A 23325-nucleotide genomic window follows, 5' to 3' on the forward strand; every position below is an offset into this window, starting at 1 on the left:
AAAAATATACGGGGGAGGCTTACATTCGGGTAGAGAAAGCAACTCTCGTGGGGTGTATTGCCAGATGGCTAAACGTTGAGATTGGAACAAGTGTGAGTTTCTTGTGAATCACACTGAAGGATGAAGTCACTATGTAAAAGCTGGATACTTCTTAGCCAGACGGGAGTCACGATAGGAACACATACACTGACTGAGAGAAAGCAATTGTTGGGTGGTGGGTTGTAGGTTTGCTAAAGTCCAGTTTGGAAGAAGTGCGAGAATCCTTTATAGGAATGCTTACATTCACTTCCAGAAAGCAGCGATCAGCGGTGGTTTGCAGGATTGCTACACCGCAGTTTGCAAGAAGTGCGAGAGTCGTGCATAGCAATGCTTAAATTCCCTTAGAGAAAGCAACTGTCGGCGGGTGATTTTTAGGCTTTCTAGCCTCTGGTTTGGATGAAGTGTGAGACATACATGGGAACGCTTACATTCCCTTCCAGAAAGCAAGTGTCGCGGAGTGGTTTTTAGGCTTGCAAGACTTCTGAACGGAAGAAGTGCGAGAGGCATATACAGGAAGGCGTACATTTACTTAATGAAAGCAACTATAGTGGGATGCATTGGAGAATTGCTAAAGTCTGAGATTGGAAGAAGTGTGACCTTCCTGTCAAACACACTTGAGAAAGAAGTCATCACGTAGGACGGGGAGAGCTCCCAGCAGTAAGGAGTCATGTATAGGGACGCTTAAACTAACTTAGAGCGAGCAACTAGCAGGTGGTGCTCTGTAGGCTGGCTAAACGCTAGAATGGAGGAAGTGCCAGACGGTCTTCTATATTAACGCTTACATTCACTGAGAGAAAGAGACTATGTTGGGCGCTTTGTTACACTGGTAAACTCTGAGATTGGAAGAAGTGTGAGAGTTTTCTGTCCAACGCACTTAAGAAAGAAGTCATTATGTAGGAAGACGAGAGTTCTCGGCTAGAAAGGGAGGAGGCTTTCTATGTATGGGAACGCTTACATTCACTTCAAGAAACTATCGGGGGGTAATTTGTAGTTAAACTCTAGAAGAACTGTGAGAGTCCTATATAGGAAGGCTTGCATTCACTTAGGGAAAGCAAGTACGAAGAAGGAGTGGTTTGTAGGCTTGCTAAACTCTAGTGTTGACGAAATGCGAGAGTCCTATAGAGGGACGTTAACCTTCAGTTAGTGAGAGCAACTCTCGGGGAGGGGGGTGGTATTTAGGCTTGCTGAACTCTAGTTTGGAAGACATGTCCGAGTTATCCAGGAAGGCTTACAATCACTTAGCTAGAAAGCCAGTATCGGCGGTCGCCTTGTAGGCTTGCTAAACTCTAGTTTCCAGGAAGGGCAAGAGTCATATAGAGGATCACTTAAATTCACTCAGTGAAAGCAAATGTCGCGGGCTGCCTTTTAGGGTGGCTAAACTCTAGTTGGAAGGAAGTGTGAGAGTCATATATAGGAATTCTTACCTTGACTTAGTGAAAGCACCTATGGAGCGGTGGCTTGTCGTCTTGCTGAACTCCAGTTTGGAAGATGTGCGAGAGTATGTATTCATAGGGATATTTACAGCCACTTAGAGAAAGTAGCTCTCAGGGCTGGTGCGCAGGGTTACAAAACTACATTCAAAGAAGGACAAGAAAAATATACGGGGGAGGCTTACATTCGGGTACAGAAAGCAACTCTCGTGGGGTGTATTGCCAGATGGCTAAACGTTGAGATTGGAACAAGTGTGAGTTTCTTGTGAATCACACTGAAGGATGAAGTCACTATGGAAAAGCTGGATACTTCTTAGCCAGACGGGAGTCACGATAGGAACACATACACTGACTGAGAGAAAGCAATTGTTGGGTGGTGGGTTGTAGGTTTGCTAAAGTCCAGTTTGGAAGAAGTGCGAGAATCCTTTCTAGGAATGCTTACATTCACTTCCAGAAAGCAGCGATCAGCGGTGGTTTGCAGGATTGCTACACCGCAGTTTGCAAGAAGTGCGAGAGTCGTGCATAGCAATGCTTAAATTCCCTTAGAGAAAGCAACTGTCGGCGGGTGATTTTTAGGCTTTCTAGCCTCTGGTTTGGATGAAGTGTGAGACATACATGGGAACGCTTACATTCCCTTCCAGAAAGCAAGTGTCGCGGAGTGGTTTTTAGGCTTGCAAGACTTCTGAACGGAAGAAGTGCGAGAGGCATATACAGGAAGGCGTACATTTACTTAATGAAAGCAACTATAGTGGGATGCATTGGAGAATTGCTAAAGTCTGAGATTGGAAGAAGTGTGACCTTCCTGTCAAACACACTTGAGAAAGAAGTCATCACGTAGGACGGGGAGAGCTCCCAGCAGTAAGGAGTCATGTATAGGGACGCTTAAACTGACTTAGAGCGAGCAACTAGCAGGTGGTGCTCTGTAGGCTGGCTAAACGCTAGAATGGAGGAAGTGCCAGACGGTCTTCTATATTAACGCTTACATTCACTGAGAGAAAGAGACTATGTTGGGCGCTTTGTTACACTGGTAAACTCTGAGATTGGAAGAAGTGTGAGAGTTTCCTGTCCAACGCACTTAAGAAAGAAGTCATTATGTAGGAAGAGGAGAGTTCTCGGCTAGAAAGGGAGGAGGCTTTCTATGTATGGGAACGCTTACATTCACTTCAAGAAACTATCGGGGGGTAATTTGTAGTTAAACTCTAGAAGAACTGTGAGAGTCCTATATAGGAAGGCTTGCATTCACTTAGGGAAAGCAAGTACGAAGAAGGAGTGGTTTGTAGGCTTGCTAAACTCTAGTGTTGACGAAATGCGAGAGTCCTATAGAGGGACGTTAACCTTCAGTTAGTGAGAGCAACTCTCGGGGAGGGGGGTGGTATTTAGGCTTGCTGAACTCTAGTTTGGAAGACATGTCCGAGTTATCCAGGAAGGCTTACAATCACTTAGCTAGAAAGCCAGTATCGGCGGTCGCCTTGTAGGCTTGCTAAACTCTAGTTTCCAGGAAGGGCAAGAGTCATATAGAGGATCACTTAAATTCACTCAGTGAAAGCAACTGTCGCGGGCTGCCTTTTAGGGTGGCTAAACTCTAGTTGGAAGGAAGTGTGAGAGTCATATATAGGAATTCTTACCTTGACTTAGTGAAAGCACCTATGGAGCGGTGGCTTGTCGTCTTGCTGAACTCCAGTTTGGAAGATGTGCGAGAGTATGTATTCATAGGGATATTTACAGCCACTTAGAGAAAGTAGCTCTCAGGGCTGGTGCGCAGGGTTACAAAACTACATTCAAAGAAGGACAAGAAAAATATACGGGGGAGGCTTACATTCGGGTAGAGAAAGCAACTCTCGTGGGGTGTATTGCCAGATGGCTAAACGTTGAGATTGGAACAAGTGTGAGTTTCTTGTGAATCACACTGAAGGATGAAGTCACTATGTAAAAGCTGGATACTTCTTAGCCAGACGGGAGTCACGATAGGAACACATACACTGACTGAGAGAAAGCAATTGTTGGGTGGTGGGTTGTAGGTTTGCTAAAGTCCAGTTTGGAAGAAGTGCGAGAATCCTTTCTAGGAATGCTTACATTCACTTCCAGAAAGCAGCGATCAGCGGTGGTTTGCAGGATTGCTACACCGCAGTTTGCAAGAAGTGCGAGAGTCGTGCATAGCAATGCTTAAATTCCCTTAGAGAAAGCAACTGTCGGCGGGTGATTTTTAGGCTTTCTAGCCTCTGGTTTGGATGAAGTGTGAGACATACATGGGAACGCTTACATTCCCTTCCAGAAAGCAAGTGTCGCGGAGTGGTTTTTAGGCTTGCAAGACTTCTGAACGGAGGAAGTGCGAGAGGCATATACAGGAAGGCGTACATTTACTTAATGAAAGCAACTATAGTGGGATGCATTGGAGAATTGCTAAAGTCTGAGATTGGAAGAAGTGTGACCTTCCTGTCAAACACACTTGAGAAAGAAGTCATCACGTAGGACGGGGAGAGCTCCCAGCAGTAAGGAGTCATGTATAGGGACGCTTAAACTAACTTAGAGCGAGCAACTAGCAGGTGGTGCTCTGTAGGCTGGCTAAACCCTAGAATGGAGGAAGTGCCAGACGGTCTTCCATATTAACGCTTACATTCACTGAGAGAAAGAGACTATGTTGGGCGCTTTGTTACACTGGTAAACTCTGAGATTGGAAGAAGTGTGAGAGTTTCCTGTCCAACGCACTTAGGAAAGAAGTCATTATGTAGGAAGAGGAGAGTTCTCGGCTAGAAAGGGAGGAGGCTTTCTATGTATGGGAACGCTTACATTCACTTCAAGAAACTATCGGGGGGTAATTTGTAGTTAAACTCTAGAAGAACTGTGAGAGTCCTATATAGGAAGGCTTGCATTCACTTAGGGAAAGCAAGTACGAAGAAGGAGTGGTTTGTAGGCTTGCTAAACTCTAGTGTTGATGAAATGCGAGAGTCCTATAGAGGGACGTTAACCTTCAGTTAGTGAGAGCAACTCTCGGGGAGGGGGGTGGTATTTAGGCTTGCTGAACTCTAGTTTGGAAGACATGTCCGAGTTATCCAGGAAGGCTTACAATCACTTAGCTAGAAAGCCAGTATCGGCGGTCGCCTTGTAGGCTTGCTAAACTCTAGTTTCCAGGAAGGGCAAGAGTCATATAGAGGATCACTTAAATTCACTCAGTGAAAGCAACTGTCGCGGGCTGCCTTTTAGGGTGGCTAAACTCTAGTTGGAAGGAAGTGTGAGAGTCATATATAGGAATTCTTACCTTGACTTCGCGAAAGCACCTATGGAGCGGTGGCTTGTCGTCTTGCTGAACTCCAGTTTGGAAGATGTGCGAGAGTATGTATTCATAGGGATATTTACAGCCACTTAGAGAAAGTAGCTCTCAGGGCTGGTGCGCAGGGTTACAAAACTACATTCAAAGAAGGACAAGAAAAATATACGGGGGAGGCTTACATTCGGGTAGAGAAAGCAACTCTCGTGGGGTGTATTGCCAGATGGCTAAACGTTGAGATTGGAACAAGTGTGAGTTTCTTGTGAATCACACTGAAGGATGAAGTCACTATGTAAAAGCTGGATACTTCTTAGCCAGACGGGAGTCACGATAGGAACACATACACTGACTGAGAGAAAGCAATTGTTGGGTGGTGGGTTGTAGGTTTGCTAAAGTCCAGTTTGGAAGAAGTGCGAGAATCCTTTATAGGAATGCTTCCATTCACTTCCAGAAAGCAGCGATCAGCGGTGGTTTGCAGGATTGCTACACCGCAGTTTGCAAGAAGTGCGAGAGTCGTGCATAGCAATGCTTAAATTCCCTTAGAGAAAGCAACTGTCGGCGGGTGATTTTTAGGCTTTCTAGCCTCTGGTTTGGATGAAGTGTGAGACATACATGGGAACGCTTACATTCCCTTCCAGAAAGCAAGTGTCGCGGAGTGGTTTTTAGGCTTGCAAGACTTCTGAACGGAAGAAGTGCGAGAGGCATACAGGAAGGCGTACATTTACTTAATGAAAGCAACTATAGTGGGATGCATTGGAGAATTGCTAAAGTCTGAGATTGGAAGAAGTGTGACCTTCCTGTCAAACACACTTGAGAAAGAAGTCATCACGTAGGACGGGGAGAGCTCCCAGCAGTAAGGAGTCATGTATAGGGACGCTTAAACTAACTTAGAGCGAGCAACTAGCAGGTGGTGCTCTGTAGGCTGGCTAAACGCTAGAATGGAGGAAGTGCCAGACGGTCTTCTATATTAACGTTTCATTCACTGAGAGAAAGAGACTATGTTGGGCGCTTTGTTACACTGGTAAACTCTGAGATTGGAAGAAGTGTGAGAGTTTCCTGTCCAACGCACTTAGGAAAGAAGTCATTATGTAGGAAGAGGAGAGTTCTCGGCTTGAAAGGGAGGAGGCTTTCTATGTATGGGAACGCTTACATTCACTTCAAGAAACTATCGGGGGGTAATTTGTAGTTAAACTCTAGAAGAACTGTGAGAGTCCTATATAGGAAGGCTTGCATTCACTTAGGGAAAGCAAGTACGAAGAAGGAGTGGTTTGTAGGCTTGCTAAACTCTAGTGTTGACGAAATGCGAGAGTCCTATAGAGGGACGTTAACCTTCAGTTAGTGAGAGCAACTCTCGGGGAGGGGGGTGGTATTTAGGCTTGCTGAACTCTAGTTTGGAAGACATGTCCGAGTTATCCAGGAAGGCTTACAATCACTTAGCTAGAAAGCCAGTATCGGCGGTCGCCTTGTAGGCTTGCTAAACTCTAGTTTCCAGGAAGGGCAAGAGTCATATAGAGGATCACTTAAATTCACTCAGTGAAAGCAACTGTCGCAGGCTGCCTTTTAGGGTGGCTAAACTCTAGTTGGAAGGAAGTGTGAGAGTCATATATAGGAATTCTTACCTTGACTTAGTGAAAGCACCTATGGAGCGGTGGCTTGTCGTCTTGCTGAACTCCAGTTTGGAAGATGTGCGAGAGTATGTATTCATAGGGATATTTACAGCCACTTAGAGAGAGTAGCTCTCAGGGCTTGTGCGCAGGGTTACAAAACTACATTCAAAGAAGGACAAGAAAAATATACGGGGGAGGCTTACATTCGGGTAGAGAAAGCAACTCTCGTGGGGTGTATTGCCAGATGGCTAAACGTTGAGATTGGAACAAGTGTGAGTTTCTTGTGAATCACACTGAAGGATGAAGTCACTATGTAAAAGCTGGATACTTCTTAGCCAGACGGGAGTCACGATAGGAACACATACACTGACTGAGAGAAAGCAATTGTTGGGTGGTGGGTTGTAGGTTTGCTAAAGTCCAGTTTGGAAGAAGTGCGAGAATCCTTTATAGGAATGCTTACATTCACTTCCAGAAAGCAGCGATCAGCGGTGGTTTGCAGGATTGCTACACCGCAGTTTGCAAGAAGTGCGAGAGTCGTGCATAGCAATGCTTAAATTCCCTTAGAGAAAGCAACTGTCGGCGGGTGATTTTTAGGCTTTCTAGCCTCTGGTTTGGATGAAGTGTGAGACATACATGGGAACGCTTACATTCCCTTCCAGAAAGCAAGTGTCGCGGAGTGGTTTTTAGGCTTGCAAGACTTCTGAACGGAGGAAGTGCGAGAGGCATATACAGGAAGGCGTACATTTACTTAATGAAAGCAACTATAGTGGGATGCATTGGAGAATTGCTAAAGTCTGAGATTGGAAGAAGTGTGACCTTCCTGTCAAACACACTTGAGAAAGAAGTCATCACGTAGGATGGGGAGAGCTCCCAGCAGTAAGGAGTCATGTATAGGGACGCTTAAACTAACTTAGAGCGAGCAACTAGCAGGTGGTGCTCTGTAGGCTGGCTAAACGCTAGAATGGAGGAAGTGCCAGACGGTCTTCTATATTAACGCTTACATTCACTGAGAGAAAGAGACTATGTTGGGCGCTTTGTTACACTGGTAAACTCTGAGATTGGAAGAAGTGTGAGAGTTTCCTGTCAAACGCACTTAGGAAAGAAGTCATTATGTAGGAAGAGGAGAGTTCTCGGCTAGAAAGGGAGGAGGCTTTCTATGTATGGGAACGCTTACATTCACTTCAAGAAACTATCGGGGGGTAATTTGTAGTTAAACTCTAGAAGAACTGTGAGAGTCCTATATAGGAAGGCTTGCATTCACTTAGGGAAAGCAAGTACGAAGAAGGAGTGGTTTGTAGGCTTGCTAAACTCTAGTGTTGACGAAATGCGAGAGTCCTATAGAGGGACGTTAACCTTCAGTTAGTGAGAGCAACTCTCGGGGAGGGGGGTGGTATTTAGTCTTGCTGAACTCTAGTTTGGAAGACATGTCCGAGTTATCCAGGAAGGCTTACAATCACTTAGCTAGAAAGCCAGTATCGGCGGTCGCCTTGTAGGCTTGCTAAACTCTAGTTTCCAGGAAGGGCAAGAGTCATATAGAGGATCACTTAAATTCACTCAGTGAAAGCAACTGTCGCGGGCTGCCTTTTAGGGTGGCTAAACTCTAGTTGGAAGGAAGTGTGAGAGTCATATATAGGAATTCTTACCTTGACTTAGTGAAAGCACCTATGGAGCGGTGGCTTGTCGTCTTGCTGAACTGCAGTTTGGAAGATGTGCGAGAGTATGTATTCATAGGGATATTTACAGCCACTTAGAGAAAGTAGCTCTCAGGGCTGGTGCGCAGGGTTACAAAACTACATTCAAAGAAGGACAAGAAAAATATACGGGGGAGGCTTACATTCGGGTAGAGAAAGCAACTCTCGTGGGGTGTATTGCCAGATGGCTAAACGTTGAGATTGGAACAAGTGTGAGTTTCTTGTGAATCACACTGAAGGATGAAGTCACTATGTAAAAGCTGGATACTTCTTAGCCAGACGGGAGTCACGATAGGAACACATACACTGACTGAGAGAAAGCAATTGTTGGGTGGTGGGTTGTAGGTTTGCTAAAGTCCAGTTTGGAAGAAGTGCGAGAATCCTTTATAGGAATGCTTCCATTCACTTCCAGAAAGCAGCGATCAGCGGTGGTTTGCAGGATTGCTACACCGCAGTTTGCAAGAAGTGCGAGAGTCGTGCATAGCAATGCTTAAATTCCCTTAGAGAAAGCAACTGTCGGCGGGTGATTTTTAGGCTTTCTAGCCTCTGGTTTGGATGAAGTGTGAGACATACATGGGAACACTTACATTCCCTTCCAGAAAGCAAGTGTCGCGGAGTGGTTTTTAGGCTTGCAAGACTTCTGAACGGAGGAAGTGCGAGAGGCATATACAGGAAGGCGTACATTTACTTAATGAAAGCAACTATAGTGGGATGCATTGGAGAATTGCTAAAGTCTGAGATTGGAAGAAGTGTGACCTTCCTGTCAAACACACTTGAGAAAGAAGTCATCACGTAGGACGGGGAGAGCTCCCAGCAGTAAGGAGTCATGTATAGGGACGCTTAAACTAACTTAGAGCGAGCAACTAGCAGGTGGTGCTCTGTAGGCTGGCTAAACCCTAGAATGGAGGAAGTGCCAGACGGTCTTCTATATTAACGCTTACATTCACTGAGAGAAAGAGACTATGTTGGGCGCTTTGTTACACTGGTAAACTCTGAGATTGGAAGAAGTGTGAGAGTTTCCTGTCCAACGCACTTAGGAAAGAAGTCATTATGTAGGAAGAGGAGAGTTCTCGGCTAGAAAGGGAGGAGGATTTCTATGTATGGGAACGCTTACATTCACTTCAAGAAACTATCGGGGGGTAATTTGTAGTTAAACTCTAGAAGAACTGTGAGAGTCCTATATAGGAAGGCTTGCATTCACTTAGGGAAAGCAAGTACGAAGAAGGAGTGGTTTGTAGGCTTGCTAAACTCTAGTGTTGACGAAATGCGAGAGTCCTATAGAGGGACGTTAACCTTCAGTTAGTGAGAGCAACTCTCGGGGAGGGGGGTGGTATTTAGGCTTGCTGAACTCTAGTTTGGAAGACATGTCCGAGTTATCCAGGAAGGCTTACAATCACTTAGCTAGAAAGCCAGTATCGGCGGTCGCCTTGTAGGCTTGCTAAACTCTAGTTTCCAGGAAGGGCAAGAGTCATATAGAGGATCACTTAAATTCACTCAGTGAAAGCAACTGTCGCGGGCTGCCTTTTAGGGTGGCTAAACTCTAGTTGGAAGGAAGTGTGAGAGTCATATATAGGAATTCTTACCTTGACTTAGTGAAAGCACCTATGGAGCGGTGGCTTGTCGTCTTGCTGAACTCCAGTTTGGAAGATGTGCGAGAGTATGTATTCATAGGGATATTTACAGCCACTTAGAGAAAGTAGCTCTCAGGGCTGGTGCGCAGGGTTACAAATCTACATTCAAAGAAGGACAAGAAAAATATACGGGGGAGGCTTACATTCGGGTAGAGAAAGCAACTCTCGTGGGGTGTATTGCCAGATGGCTAAACGTTGAGATTGGAACAAGTGTGAGTTTCTTGTGAATCACACTGAAGGATGAAGTCACTATGTAAAAGCTGGATACTTCTTAGCCAGACGGGAGTCACGATAGGAACACATACACTGACTGAGAGAAAGCAATTGTTGGGTGGTGGGTTGTAGGTTTGCTAAAGTCCAGTTTGGAAGAAGTGCGAGAATCCTTTATAGGAATGCTTACATTCACTTCCAGAAAGCAGCGATCAGCGGTGGTTTGCAGGATTGCTACACCGCAGTTTGCAAGAAGTGCGAGAGTCATGCATAGCAATGCTTATATTCCCTTAGAGAAAGCAACTGTCGGCGGGTGATTTTTAGGCTTTCTAGCCTCTGGTTTGGATGAAGTGTGAGACATACATGGGAACGCTTACATTCCCTTCCAGAAAGCAAGTGTCGCGGAGTGGTTTTTAGGCTTGCAAGACTTCTGAACGGAGGAAGTGCGAGAGGCATATACAGGAAGGCGTACATTTACTTAATGAAAGCAACTATAGTGGGATGCATTGGAGAATTGCTAAAGTCTGAGATTGGAAGAAGTGTGACCTTCCTGTCAAACACACTTGAGAAAGAAGTCATCACGTAGGAGGGGGAGAGCTCCAGCAGTAAGGAGTCATGTATAGGGACGCTTAAACTAACTTAGAGCGAGCAACTAGCAGGTGGTGCTCTGTAGGCTGGCTAAACGCTAGAATGGAGGAAGTGCCAGACGGTCTTCTATATTAACGCTTACATTCACTGAGAGAAAGAGACTATGTTGGGCGCTTTGTTACACTGGTAAACTCTGAGATTGGAAGAAGTGTGAGAGTCTCCTGTCCAACGCACTTAGGAAAGAAGTCATTATGTAGGAAGAGGAGAGTTCTCGGCTAGAAAGGGAGGAGGCTTTCTATGTATGGGAACGCTTACATTCACTTCAAGAAACTATCGGGGGGTAATTTGTAGTTAAACTCTAGAAGAACTGTGAGAGTCCTATATAGGAAGGCTTGCATTCACTTAGGGAAAGCAAGTACGAAGAAGGAGTGGTTTGTAGGCTTGCTAAACTCTAGTGTTGACGAAATGCGAGAGTCCTATAGAGGGACGTTAACCTTCAGTTAGTGAGAGCAACTCTCGGGGAGGGGGGTGGTATTTAGGCTTGCTGAACTCTAGTTTGGAAGACATGTCCGAGTCATCCAGGAAGGCTTACAATCACTTAGCTAGAAAGCCAGTATCGGCGGTCGCCTTGTAGGCTTGCTAAACTCTAGTTTCCAGGAAGGGCAAGAGTCATATAGAGGATCACTTAAATTCACTCAGTGAAAGCAACTGTCGCGGGCTGCCTTTTAGGGTGGCTAAACTCTAGTTGGAAGGAAGTGTGAGAGTCATATATAGGAATTCTTACCTTGACTTAGTGAAAGCACCTATGGAGCGGTGGCTTGTCGTCTTGCTGAACTCCAGTTTGGAAGATGTGCGAGAGTATGTATTCATAGGGATATTTACAGCCACTTAGAGAAAGTAGCTCTCAGGGCTGGTGCGCAGGGTTACAAAACTACATTCAAAGAAGGACAAGAAAAATATACGGGGGAGGCTTACATTCGGGTAGAGAAAGCAACTCTCGTGGGGTGTATTGCCAGATGGCTAAACGTTGAGATTGGAACAAGTGTGAGTTTCTTGTGAATCACACTGAAGGATGAAGTCACTATGGAAAAGCTGGATACTTCTTAGCCAGACGGGAGTCACGATAGGAACACATACACTGACTGAGAGAAAGCAATTGTTGGGTGGTGGGTTGTAGGTTTGCTAAAGTCCAGTTTGGAAGAAGTGCGAGAATCCTTTATAGGAATGCTTACATTCACTTCCAGAAAGCAGCGATCAGCGGTGGTTTGCAGGATTGCTACACCGCAGTTTGCAAGAAGTGCGAGAGTCGTGCATAGCAATGCTTAAATTCCCTTAGAGAAAGCAACTGTCGGCGGGTGATTTTTAGGCTTTCTAGCCTCTGGTTTGGATGAAGTGTGAGACATACATGGGAACGCTTACATTCCCTTCCAGAAAGCAAGTGTCGCGGAGTGGTTTTTAGGCTTGCAAGACTTCTGAACGGAAGAAGTGCGAGAGGCATATACAGGAAGGCGTACATTTACTTAATGAAAGCAACTATAGTGGGATGCATTGGAGAATTGCTAAAGTCTGAGATTGGAAGAAGTGTGACCTTCCTGTCAAACACACTTGAGAAAGAAGTCATCACGTAGGACGGGGAGAGCTCCCAGCAGTAAGGAGTCATGTATAGGGACGCTTAAACTAACTTAGAGCGAGCAACTAGCAGGTGGTGCTCTGTAGGCTGGCTAAACGCTAGAATGGAGGAAGTGCCAGACGGTCTTCTATATTAACGCTTACATTCACTGAGAGAAAGAGACTATGTTGGGCGCTTTGTTACACTGGTAAACTCTGAGATTGGAAGAAGTGTGAGAGTTTCCTGTCCAACGCACTTAAGAAAGAAGTCATTATGTAGGAAGAGGAGAGTTCTCGGCTAGAAAGGGAGGACGCTTTCTATGTATGGGAACGCTTACATTCACTTCAAGTAACTATCGGGGGGTAATTTGTAGTTAAACTCTAGAAGAACTGTGAGAGTCCTATATAGGAAGGCTTGCATTCACTTAGGGAAAGCAAGTACGAAGAAGGAGTGGTTTGTAGGCTTGCTAAACTCTAGTGTTGACGAAATGCGAGAGTCCTATAGAGGGACGTTAACCTTTAGTTAGTGAGAGCAACTCTCGGGGGGGGTGGTGGTATTTAGGCTTGCTGAACTCTAGTTTGGAAGACATGTCCGAGTTATCCAGGAAGGCTTACAATCACTTAGCTAGAAAGCCAGTATCGGCGGTCGCCTTGTAGGCTTGCTAAACTCTAGTTTCCAGGAAGGGCAAGAGTCATATAGAGGATCACTTCAATTCACTCAGTGAAAGCAACTGTCGCGGGCTGCCTTTTAGGGTGGCTAAACTCTAGTTGGAAAGAAGTGTGAGAGTCATATATAGGAATTCTTACCTTGACTTAGTGAAAGCACCTATGGAGCGGTGGCTTGTCGTCTTGCTGAACTCCAGTTTGGAAGATGTGCGAGAGTATGTATTCATAGGGATATTTACAGCCACTTAGAGAAAGTAGCTCTCAGGGCTGGTGCGCAGGGTTACAAAACTACATTCAAAGAAGGACAAGAAAAATATACGGGGGAGGCTTACATTCGGGTAGAGAAAGCAACTCTCGTGGGGTGTATTGCCAGATGGCTAAACGTTGAGATTGGAACAAGTGTGAGTTTCTTGTGAATCACACTGAAGGATGAAGTCACTATGTAAAAGCTGGATACTTCTTAGCCAGACGGGAGTCACGATAGGAACACATACACTGACTGAGAGAAAGCAATTGTTGGGTGGTGGGTTGTAGGTTTGCTAAAGTCCAGTTTGGAAGAAGTGCGAGAATCCTTTATAGGAATGCTTACATTCACTTCCAGAAAGCAGCGATCAGCGGTGGTTTGCAGGATTGCTACACCGCAGTTTGCAAGAAGTGCGAGAGTCGTGCATAGCAATGCTTAAATTCCCTTAGAGAAAGCAACTGTCGGCGGGTGATTTTTAGGCTTTCTAGCCTCTGGTTTGGATGAAGTGTGAGACATACATGGGAACGCTTACATTCCCTTCCAGAAAGCAAGTGTCGCGGAGTGGTTTTTAGGCTTGCAAGACTTCTGAACGGAAGAAGTGCGAGAGGCATATACAGGAAGGCGTACATTTACTTAATGAAAGCAACTATAGTGGGATGCATTGGAGAATTGCTAAAGTCTGAGATTGGAAGAAGTGTGACCTTCCTGTCAAACACACTTGAGAAAGAAGTCATCACGTAGGACGGGGAGAGCTCCCAGCAGTAAGGAGTCATGTATAGGGACGCTTACACTAACTTAGAGCGAGCAACTAGCAGGTGGTGCTCTGTAGGCTGGCTAAACGCTAGAATGGAGGAAGTGCCAGACGGTCTTCTATATTAACGCTTACATTCACTGAGAGAAAGAGACTATGTTGGGCGCTTTGTTACACTGGTAAACTCTGAGATTGGAGGAAGTGTGAGAGTTTCCTGTCCAACGCACTTAGGAAAGAAGTCATTATGTAGGAAGAGGAGAGTTCTCGGCTAGAAAGGGAGGAGGCTTTCTATGTATGGGAACGCTTACATTCACTTCAAGAAACTATCGGGGGGTAATTTGTAGTTAAACTCTAGAAGAACTGTGAGAGTCCTATATAGGAAGGCTTGCATTCACTTAGGGAAAGCAAGTACGAAGAAGGAGTGGTTTGTAGGCTTGCTAAACTCTAGTGTTGACGAAATGCGAGAGTCCTATAGAGGGACGTTAACCTTCAGTTAGTGAGAGCAACTCTCGGGGGGGGGGGTGGTATTTAGGCTTGCTGAACTCTAGTTTGGAAGACATGTCCGAGTTATCCAGGAAGGCTTACAATCACTTAGCTAGAAAGCCAGTATCGGCGGTCGCCTTGTAGGCTTGCTAAACTCTAGTTTCCAGGAAGGGCAAGAGTCATATAGAGGATCACTTAAATTCACTCAGTGAAAGCAACTGTCGCGGGCTTCCTTTTAGGGTGGCTAAACTCTAGTTGGAAAGAAGTGTGAGAGTCATATATAGGAATTCTTACCTTGACTTAGTGAAAGCACCTATGGAGCGGTGGCTTGTCGTCTTGCTGAACTCCAGTTTGGAAGATGTGCGAGAGTATGTATTCATAGGGATATTTACAGCCACTTAGAGAAAGTAGCTCTCAGGGCTGGTGCGCAGGGTTACAAAACTACATTCAAAGAAGGACAAGAAAAATATATGGGGGAGGCTTACATTCGGGTAGAGAAAGCAACTCTCGTGGGGTGTATTGCCAGATGGCTAAACGTTGAGATTGGAACAAGTGTGAGTTTCTTGTGAATCACACTGAAGGATGAAGTCACTATGTAAAAGCTGGATACTTCTTAGCCAGACGGGAGTCACGATAGGAACACATACACTGACTGAGAGAAAGCAATTGTTGGGTGGTGGGTTGTAGGTTTGCTAAAGTCCAGTTTGGAAGAAGTGCGAGAATCCTTTATAGGAATGCTTACATTCACTTCCAGAAAGCAGCGATCAGCGGTGATTTGCAGGATTGCTACACCGCAGTTTGCAAGAAGTGCGAGAGTCGTGCATAGCAATGCTTAAATTCCCTTAGAGAAAGCAACTGTCGGCGGGTGATTTTTAGGCTTTCTAGCCTCTGGTTTGGATGAAGTGTGAGACATACATGGGAACGCTTACATTCCCTTCCAGAAAGCAAGTGTCGCGGAGTGGTTTTTAGGCTTGCAAGACTTCTGAACGGAAGAAGTGCGAGAGGCATATACAGGAAGGCGTACATTTACTTAATGAAAGCAACTATAGTGGGATGCATTGGAGAATTGCTAAAGTCTGAGATTGGAAGAAGTGTGACCTTCCTGTCAAACACACTTGAGAAAGAAGTCATCACGTAGGACGGGGAGAGCTCCCAGCAGTAAGGAGTCATGTATAGGGACGCTTAAACTAACTTAGAGCGAGCAACTAGCAGGTGGTGCTCTGTAGGCTGGCTAAACGCTAGAATGGAGGAAGTGCCAGACGGTCTTCTATATTAACGCTTACATTCACTGAGAGAAAGAGACTATGTTGGGCGCTTTGTTACACTGGTAAACTCTGAGATTGGAAGAAGTGTGAGAGTTTCCTGTCCAACGCACTTAAGAAAGAAGTCATTATGTAGGAAGAGGAGAGTTCTCGGCTAGAAAGGGAGGAGGCTTTCTATGTATGGGAACGCTTACATTCACTTCAAGAAACTATCGGGGGGTAATTTGTAGTTAAACTCTAGAAGAACTGTGAGAGTCCTATACAGGAAGGCTCGCATTCACTTAGGGAAAGCAAGTACGAAGAAGGAGTGGTTTGTAGGCTTGCTAAACTCTAGTGTTGACGAAATGCGAGAGTCCTATAGAGGGACGTGAACCTTTAGTTAGTGAGAGCAACTCTCGGGGGGGGGGGTGGTATTTAGGCTTGCTGAACTCTAGTTTGGAAGACATGTCCGAGTTATCCAGGAAGGCTTACAATAACTTAGCTAGAAAGCCAGTATCGGCGGTCGCCTTGTAGGCTTGCTAAACTCTAGTTTCCAGGAAGGGCAAGAGTCATATAGAGGATCACTTAAATTCACTCAGTGAAAGCAACTGTCGCGGGCTGCCTTTTAGGGTGGCTAAACTCTAGTTGGAAGGAAGTGTGAGAGTCATATATAGGAATTCTTACCTTGACTTAGTGAAAGCACCTATGGAGCGGTGGCTTGTCGTCTTGCTGAACTCCAGTTTGGAAGATGTGCGAGAGTATGTATTCATAGGGATATTTACAGCCACTTAGAGAAAGTAGCTCTCAGGGCTGGTGCGCAGGGTTACAAAACTACATTCAAAGAAGGACAAGAAAAATATACGGGGGAGGCTTACATTCGGGTAGAGAAAGCAACTCTCGTGGGGTGTATTGCCAGATGGCTAAACGTTGAGATTGGAACAAGTGTGAGTTTCTTGTGAATCACACTGAAGGATGAAGTCACTATGTAAAAGCTGGATACTTCTTAGCCAGACGGGAGTCACGATAGGAACACATACACTGACTGAGAGAAAGCAATTGTTGGGTGGTGGGTTGTAGGTTTGCTAAAGTCCAGTTTGGAAGAAGTGCGAGAATCCTTTATAGGAATGCTTACATTAACTTCCAGAAAGCAGCGATCAGCGGTGGTTTGCAGGATTGCTACACCGCAGTTTGCAAGAAGTGCGAGAGTCGTGCATAGCAATGCTTAAATTCCCTTAGAGAAAGCAACTGTCGGCGGGTGATTTTTAGGCTTTCTAGCCTCTGGTTTGGATGAAGTGTGAGACATACATGGGAACGCTTACATTCCCTTCCAGAAAGCAAGTGTCGCGGAGTGGTTTTTAGGCTTGCAAGACTTCTGAACGGAAGAAGTGCGAGAGGCATATACAGGAAGGCGTACATTTACTTAATGAAAGCAACTATAGTGGGATGCATTGGAGAATTGCTAAAGTCTGAGATTGGAAGAAGTGTGACCTTCCTGTCAAACACACTTGAGAAAGAAGTCATCACGTAGGACGGGGAGAGCTCCCAGCAGTAAGGAGTCATGTATAGGGACGCTTAAACTGACTTAGAGCGAGCAACTAGCAGGTGGTGCTCTGTAGGCTGGCTAAACGCTAGAATGGAGGAAGTGCCAGACGGTCTTCTATATTAACGCTTACATTCACTGAGAGAAAGAGACTATGTTGGGCGCTTTGTTCCACTGGTAAACTCTGGGATTGGAGGAAGTGTGAGAGTTTCCTGTCCAACGCACTTAGGAAAGAAGTCATTATGTAGGAAGAGGAGAGTTCTCGGCTAGAAAGGGAGGAGGCTTTCTATGTATGGGAACGCTTACATTCACTTCAAGAAACTATCGGGGGGTAATTTGTAGTTAAACTCTAGAAGAACTGTGAGAGTCCTATATAGGAAGGCTTGCATTCACTTAGGGAAAGCAAGTACGAAGAAGGAGTGGTTTGTAGGCTTGCTAAACTCTAGTGTTGACGAAATGCGAGAGTCCTATAGAGGGACGTTAACCTTCAGTTAGTGAGAGCAACTCTCGGGGAGGGGGGTGGTAATTAGGCTTGCTGAACTCTAGTTTGGAAGACATGTCCGAGTTATCCAGGAAGGCTTACAATCACTTAGCTAGAAAGCCAGTATCGGCGGTCGCCTTGTAGGCTTACTAAACTCTAGTTTCCAGGAAGGGCAAGAGTCATATAGAGGATCACTTAAATTCACTCAGTGAAAGCAACTGTCGCGGGCTGCCTTTTAGGGTGGCTAAACTCTAGTTGGAAGGAAGTGTGAGAGTCATATATAGGAATTCTTACCTTGACTTAGTGAAAGCACCTATGGAGCGGTGGCTTGTCGTCTTGCTGAACTCCAGTTTGGAAGATGTGCGAGAGTATGTATTCATAGGGATATTTACAGCCACTTAGAGAAAGTAGCTCTCAGGGCTGGTGCGCAGGGTTACAAAACTACATTCAAAGAAGGACAAGAAAAATATACGGGGGAGGCTTACATTCGGGTAGAGAAAGCAACTCTCGTGGGGTGTATTGCCAGATGGCTAAACGTTGAGATTGGAACAAGTGTGAGTTTCTTGTGAATCACACTGAAGGATGAAGTCACTATGTAAAAGCTGGATACTTCTTAGCCAGACGGGAGTCACGATAGGAACACATACACTGACTGAGAGAAAGCAATTGTTGGGTGGTGGGTTGTAGGTTTGCTAAAGTCCAGTTTGGAAGAAGTGCGAGAATCCTTTATAGGAATGCTTACATTCACTTCCAGAAAGCAGCGATCAGCGGTGGTTTGCAGGATTGCTACACCGCAGTTTGCAAGAAGTGCGAGAGTCGTGCATAGCAATGCTTAAATTCCCTTAGAGAAAGCAACTGTCGGCGGGTGATTTTTAGGCTTTCTAGCCTCTGGTTTGGATGAAGTGTGAGACATACATGGGAACGCTTACATTCCCTTCCAGAAAGCAAGTGTCGCGGAGTGGTTTTTAGGCTTGCAAGACTTCTGAACGGAAGAAGTGCGAGAGGCATATACAGGAAGGCGTACATTTACTTAATGAAAGCAACTATAGTGGGATGCATTGGAGAATTGCTAAAGTCTGAGATTGGAAGAAGTGTGACCTTCCTGTCAAACACACTTGAGAAAGAAGTCATCACGTAGGACGGGGAGAGCTCCCAGCAGTAAGGAGTCATGTATAGGGACGCTTAAACTAACTTAGAGCGAGCAACTAGCAGGTGGTGCTCTGTAGGCTGGCTAAACGCTAGAATGGAGGAAGTGCCAGACGGTCTTCTATATTAACGCTTACATTCACTGAGAGAAAGAGACTATGTTGGGCGCTTTGTTACACTGGTAAACTCTGAGATTGGAAGAAGTGTGAGAGTCTCCTGTCCAACGCACTTAAGAAAGAAGTCATTATGTAGGAAGAGGAGAGTTCTCGGCTAGAAAGGGGGGACGCTTTCTATGTATGGGAACGCTTACATTCACTTCAAGAAACTATCCGGGGGTAATTTGTAGTTAAACTCTAGAAGAACTGTGAGAGTCCTATATAGGAAGGCTTGCATTCACTTAGGGAAAGCAAGTATGAAGAAGGAGTGGTTTGTAGGCTTGCTAAACTCTAGTGTTGACGAAATGCGAGAGTCCTATAGAGGGACGTTAACCTTCAGTTAGTGAGAGCAACTCTCGGGGAGGGGGGTGGTATTTAGGCTTGCTGAACTCTAGATTGGAAGACATGTCCGAGTTATCCAGGAAGGCTTACAATAACTTAGCTAGAAAGCCAGTATCGGCGGTCGCCTTGTAGGCTTGCTAAACTCTAGTTTCCAGGAAGGGCAAGAGTCATATAGAGGATCACTTAAATTCACTCAGTGAAAGCAACTGTCGCGGGCTGCCTTTTAGGGTGGCTAAACTCTAGTTGGAAAGAAGTGTGAGAGTCATATATAGGAATTCTTACCTTCACTTAGTGAAAGCACCTATGGAGCGGTGGCTTGTCGTCTTGCTGAACTCCAGTTTGGAAGATGTGCGAGAGTATGTATTCATAGGGATATTTACAGCCACTTAGAGAAAGTAGCTCTCAGGGCTGGTGCGCAGGGTTACAAAACTACATTCAAAGAAGGACAAGAAAAATATACGGGGGAGGCTTACATTCGGGTAGAGAAAGCAACTCTCGTGGGGTGTATTGCCAGATGGCTAAACGTTGAGATTGGAACAAGTGTGAGTTTCTTGTGAATCACACTGAAGGATGAAGTCACTATGTAAAAGCTGGATACTTCTTAGCCAGACGGGAGTCACGATAGGAACACATACACTGACTGAGAGAAAGCAATTGTTGGGTGGTGGGTTGTAGGTTTGCTAAAGTCCAGTTTGGAAGAAGTGCGAGAATCCTTTATAGGAATGCTTCCATTCACTTCCAGAAAGCAGCGATCAGCGGTGGTTTGCAGGATTGCTACACCGCAGTTTGCAAGAAGTGCGAGAGTCGTGCATAGCAATGCTTAAATTCCCTTAGAGAAAGCAACTGTCGGCGGGTGATTTTTAGGCTTTCTAGCCTCTGGTTTGGATGAAGTGTGAGACATACATGGGAACGCTTACATTCCCTTCCAGAAAGCAAGTGTCGCGGAGTGGTTTTTAGGCTTGCAAGACTTCTGAACGGAAGAAGTGCGAGAGGCATATACAGGAAGGCGTACATTTACTTAATGAAAGCAACTATAGTGGGATGCATTGGAGAATTGCTAAAGTCTGAGATTGGAAGAAGTGTGACCTTCCTGTCAAACACACTTGAGAAAGAAGTCATCACGTAGGACGGGGAGAGCTCCCAGCAGTAAGGAGTCATGTATAGGGACGCTTAAACTAACTTAGAGCGAGCAACTAGCAGGTGGTGCTCTGTAGGCTGGCTAAACGCTAGAATGGAGGAAGTGCCAGACGGTCTTCTATATTAACGCTTACATTCACTGAGAGAAAGAGACTATGTTGGGCGCTTTGTTACACTGGTAAACTCTGAGATTGGAAGAAGTGTGAGAGTCTCCTGTCCAACGCACTTAAGAAAGAAGTCATTATGTAGGAAGAGGAGAGTTCTCGGCTAGAAAGGGAGGAGGCTTTCTATGTATGGGAACGCTTACATTCACTTCAAGAAACTATCGGGGGGTAATTTGTAGTTAAACTCTAGAAGAACTGTGAGAGTCCTATATAGGAAGGCTTGCATTCACTTAGGGAAAGCAAGTACGAAGAAGGAGTGGTTTGTAGGCTTGCTAAACTCTAGTGTTGACGAAATGCGAGAGTCCTATAGAGGGACGTTAACCTTCAGTTAGTGAGAGCAACACTCGGGGAGGGGGGTGGTATTTAGGCTTGCTGAACTCTAGATTGGAAGACATGTCCGAGTTATCCAGGAAGGCTTACAATCACTTAGCTAGAAAGCCAGTATCGGCGGTCGCCTTGTAGGCTTGCTAAACTCTAGTTTCCAGGAAGGGCAAGAGTCATATAGAGGATCACTTAAATTCACTCAGTGAAAGCAACTGTCGCGGGCTGCCTTTTAGGGTGGCTAAACTCTAGTTGGAAAGAAGTGTGAGAGTCATATATAGGAATTCTTACCTTGACTTAGTGAAAGCACCTATGGAGCGGTGGCTTGTCGTCTTGCTGAACTCCAGTTTGGAAGATGTGCGAGAGTATGTATTCATAGGGATATTTACAGCCACTTAGAGAAAGTAGCTCTCAGGGCTGGTGCGCAGGGTTACAAAACTACATTCAAAGAAGGACAAGAAAAATATACGGGGGAGGCTTACATTCGGGTAGAGAAAGCAACTCTCGTGGGGTGTATTGCCAGATGGCTAAACGTTGAGATTGGAACAAGTGTGAGTTTCTTGTGAATCACACTGAAGGATGAAGTCACTATGTAAAAGCTGGATACTTCTTAGCCAGACGGGAGTCACGATAGGAACACATACACTGACTGAGAGAAAGCAATTGTTGGGTGGTGGGTTGTAGGTTTGCTAAAGTCCAGTTTGGAAGAAGTGCGAGAATCCTTTATAGGAATGCTTCCATTCACTTCCAGAAAGCAGCGATCAGCGGTGGTTTGCAGGATTGCTACACCGCAGTTTGCAAGAAGTGCGAGAGTCGTGCATAGCAATGCTTAAATTCCCTTAGAGAAAGCAACTGTCGGCGGGTGATTTTTAGGCTTTCTAGCCTCTGGTTTGGATGAAGTGTGAGACATACATGGGAACGCTTACATTCACTTCCAGAAAGCAAGTGTCGCGGAGTGGTTTTTAGGCTTGCAAGACTTCTGAACGGAAGAAGTGCGAGAGGCATATACAGGAAGGCGTACATTTACTTAATGAAAGCAACTATAGTGGGATGCATTGGAGAATTGCTGAAGTCTGAGATTGGAAGAAGTGTGACCTTCCTGTCAAACACACTTGAGAAAGAAGTCATCACGTAGGACGGGGAGAGCTCCCAGCAGTAAGGAGTCATGTATAGGGACGCTTAAACTAACTTAGAGCGAGCAACTAGCAGGTGGTGCTCTGTAGGCTGGCTAAACGCTAGAATGGAGGAAGTGCCAGACGGTCTTCTATATTAACGCTTACATTCACTGAGAGAAAGAGACTATGTTGGGCGCTTTGTTACACTGGTAAACTCTGAGATTGGAAGAAGTGTGAGAGTCTCCTGTCCAACGCACTTAAGAAAGAAGTCATTATGTAGGAAGAGGAGAGTTCTCGGCTAGAAAGGGAGGAGGCTTTCTATGTATGGGAACGCTTACATTCACTTCAAGTAACTATCGGGGGGTAATTTGTAGTTAAACTCTAGAAGAACTGTGAGAGTCCTATATAGGAAGGCTTGCATTCACTTAGGGAAAGCAAGTATGAAGAAGGAGTGGTTTGTAGGCTTGCTAAACTCTAGTGTTGACGAAATGCGAGAGTCCTATAGAGGGACGTTAACCTTCAGTTAGTGAGAGCAACTCTCGGGGAGGGGGGTGGTATTTAGGCTTGCTGAACTCTAGATTGGAAGACATGTCCGAGTTATCCAGGAAGGCTTACAATAAGTTAGCTAGAAAGCCAGTATCGGCGGTCGCCTTGTAGGCTTGCTAAACTCTAGTTTCCAGGAAGGGCAAGAGTCATATAGAGGATCACTTAAATTCACTCAGTGAAAGCAACTGTCGCGGGCTGCCTTTTAGGGTGGCTAAACTCTAGTTGGAAAGAAGTGTGAGAGTCATATATAGGAATTCTTACCTTGACTTAGTGAAAGCACCTATGGAGCGGTGGCTTGTCGTCTTGCTGAACTCCAGTTTGGAAGATGTGCGAGAGTATGTATTCATAGGGATATTTACAGCCACTTAGAGAAAGTAGCTCTCAGGGCTGGTGCGCAGGGTTACAAAACTACATTCAAAGAAGGACAAGAAAAATATACGGGGGAGGCTTACATTCGGGTAGAGAAAGCAACTCTCGTGGGGTGTATTGCCAGATGGCTAAACGTTGAGATTGGAACAAGTGTGAGTTTCTTGTGAATCACACTGAAGGATGAAGTCACTATGTAAAAGCTGGATACTTCTTAGCCAGACGGGAGTCACGATAGGAACACATACACTGACTGAGAGAAAGCAATTGTTGGGTGGTGGGTTGTAGGTTTGCTAAAGTCCAGTTTGGAAGAAGTGCGAGAATCCTTTATAGGAATGCTTACATTCACTTCCAGAAAGCAGCGATCAGCGGTGGTTTGCAGGATTGCTACACCGCAGTTTGCAAGAAGTGCGAGAGTCGTGCATAGCAATGCTTAAATTCCCTTAGAGAAAGCAACTGTCGGCGGGTGATTTTTAGGCTTTCTAGCCTCTGGTTTGGATGAAGTGTGAGACATACAAGGGAACGCTTACATTCCCTTCCAGAAAGCAAGTGTCGCGG

This window comes from Eulemur rufifrons, chromosome 8 (genome assembly GCF_041146395.1).
Source record: "Eulemur rufifrons isolate Redbay chromosome 8, OSU_ERuf_1, whole genome shotgun sequence".
Taxonomy (NCBI): Eukaryota; Metazoa; Chordata; class Mammalia; order Primates; family Lemuridae; genus Eulemur; species Eulemur rufifrons.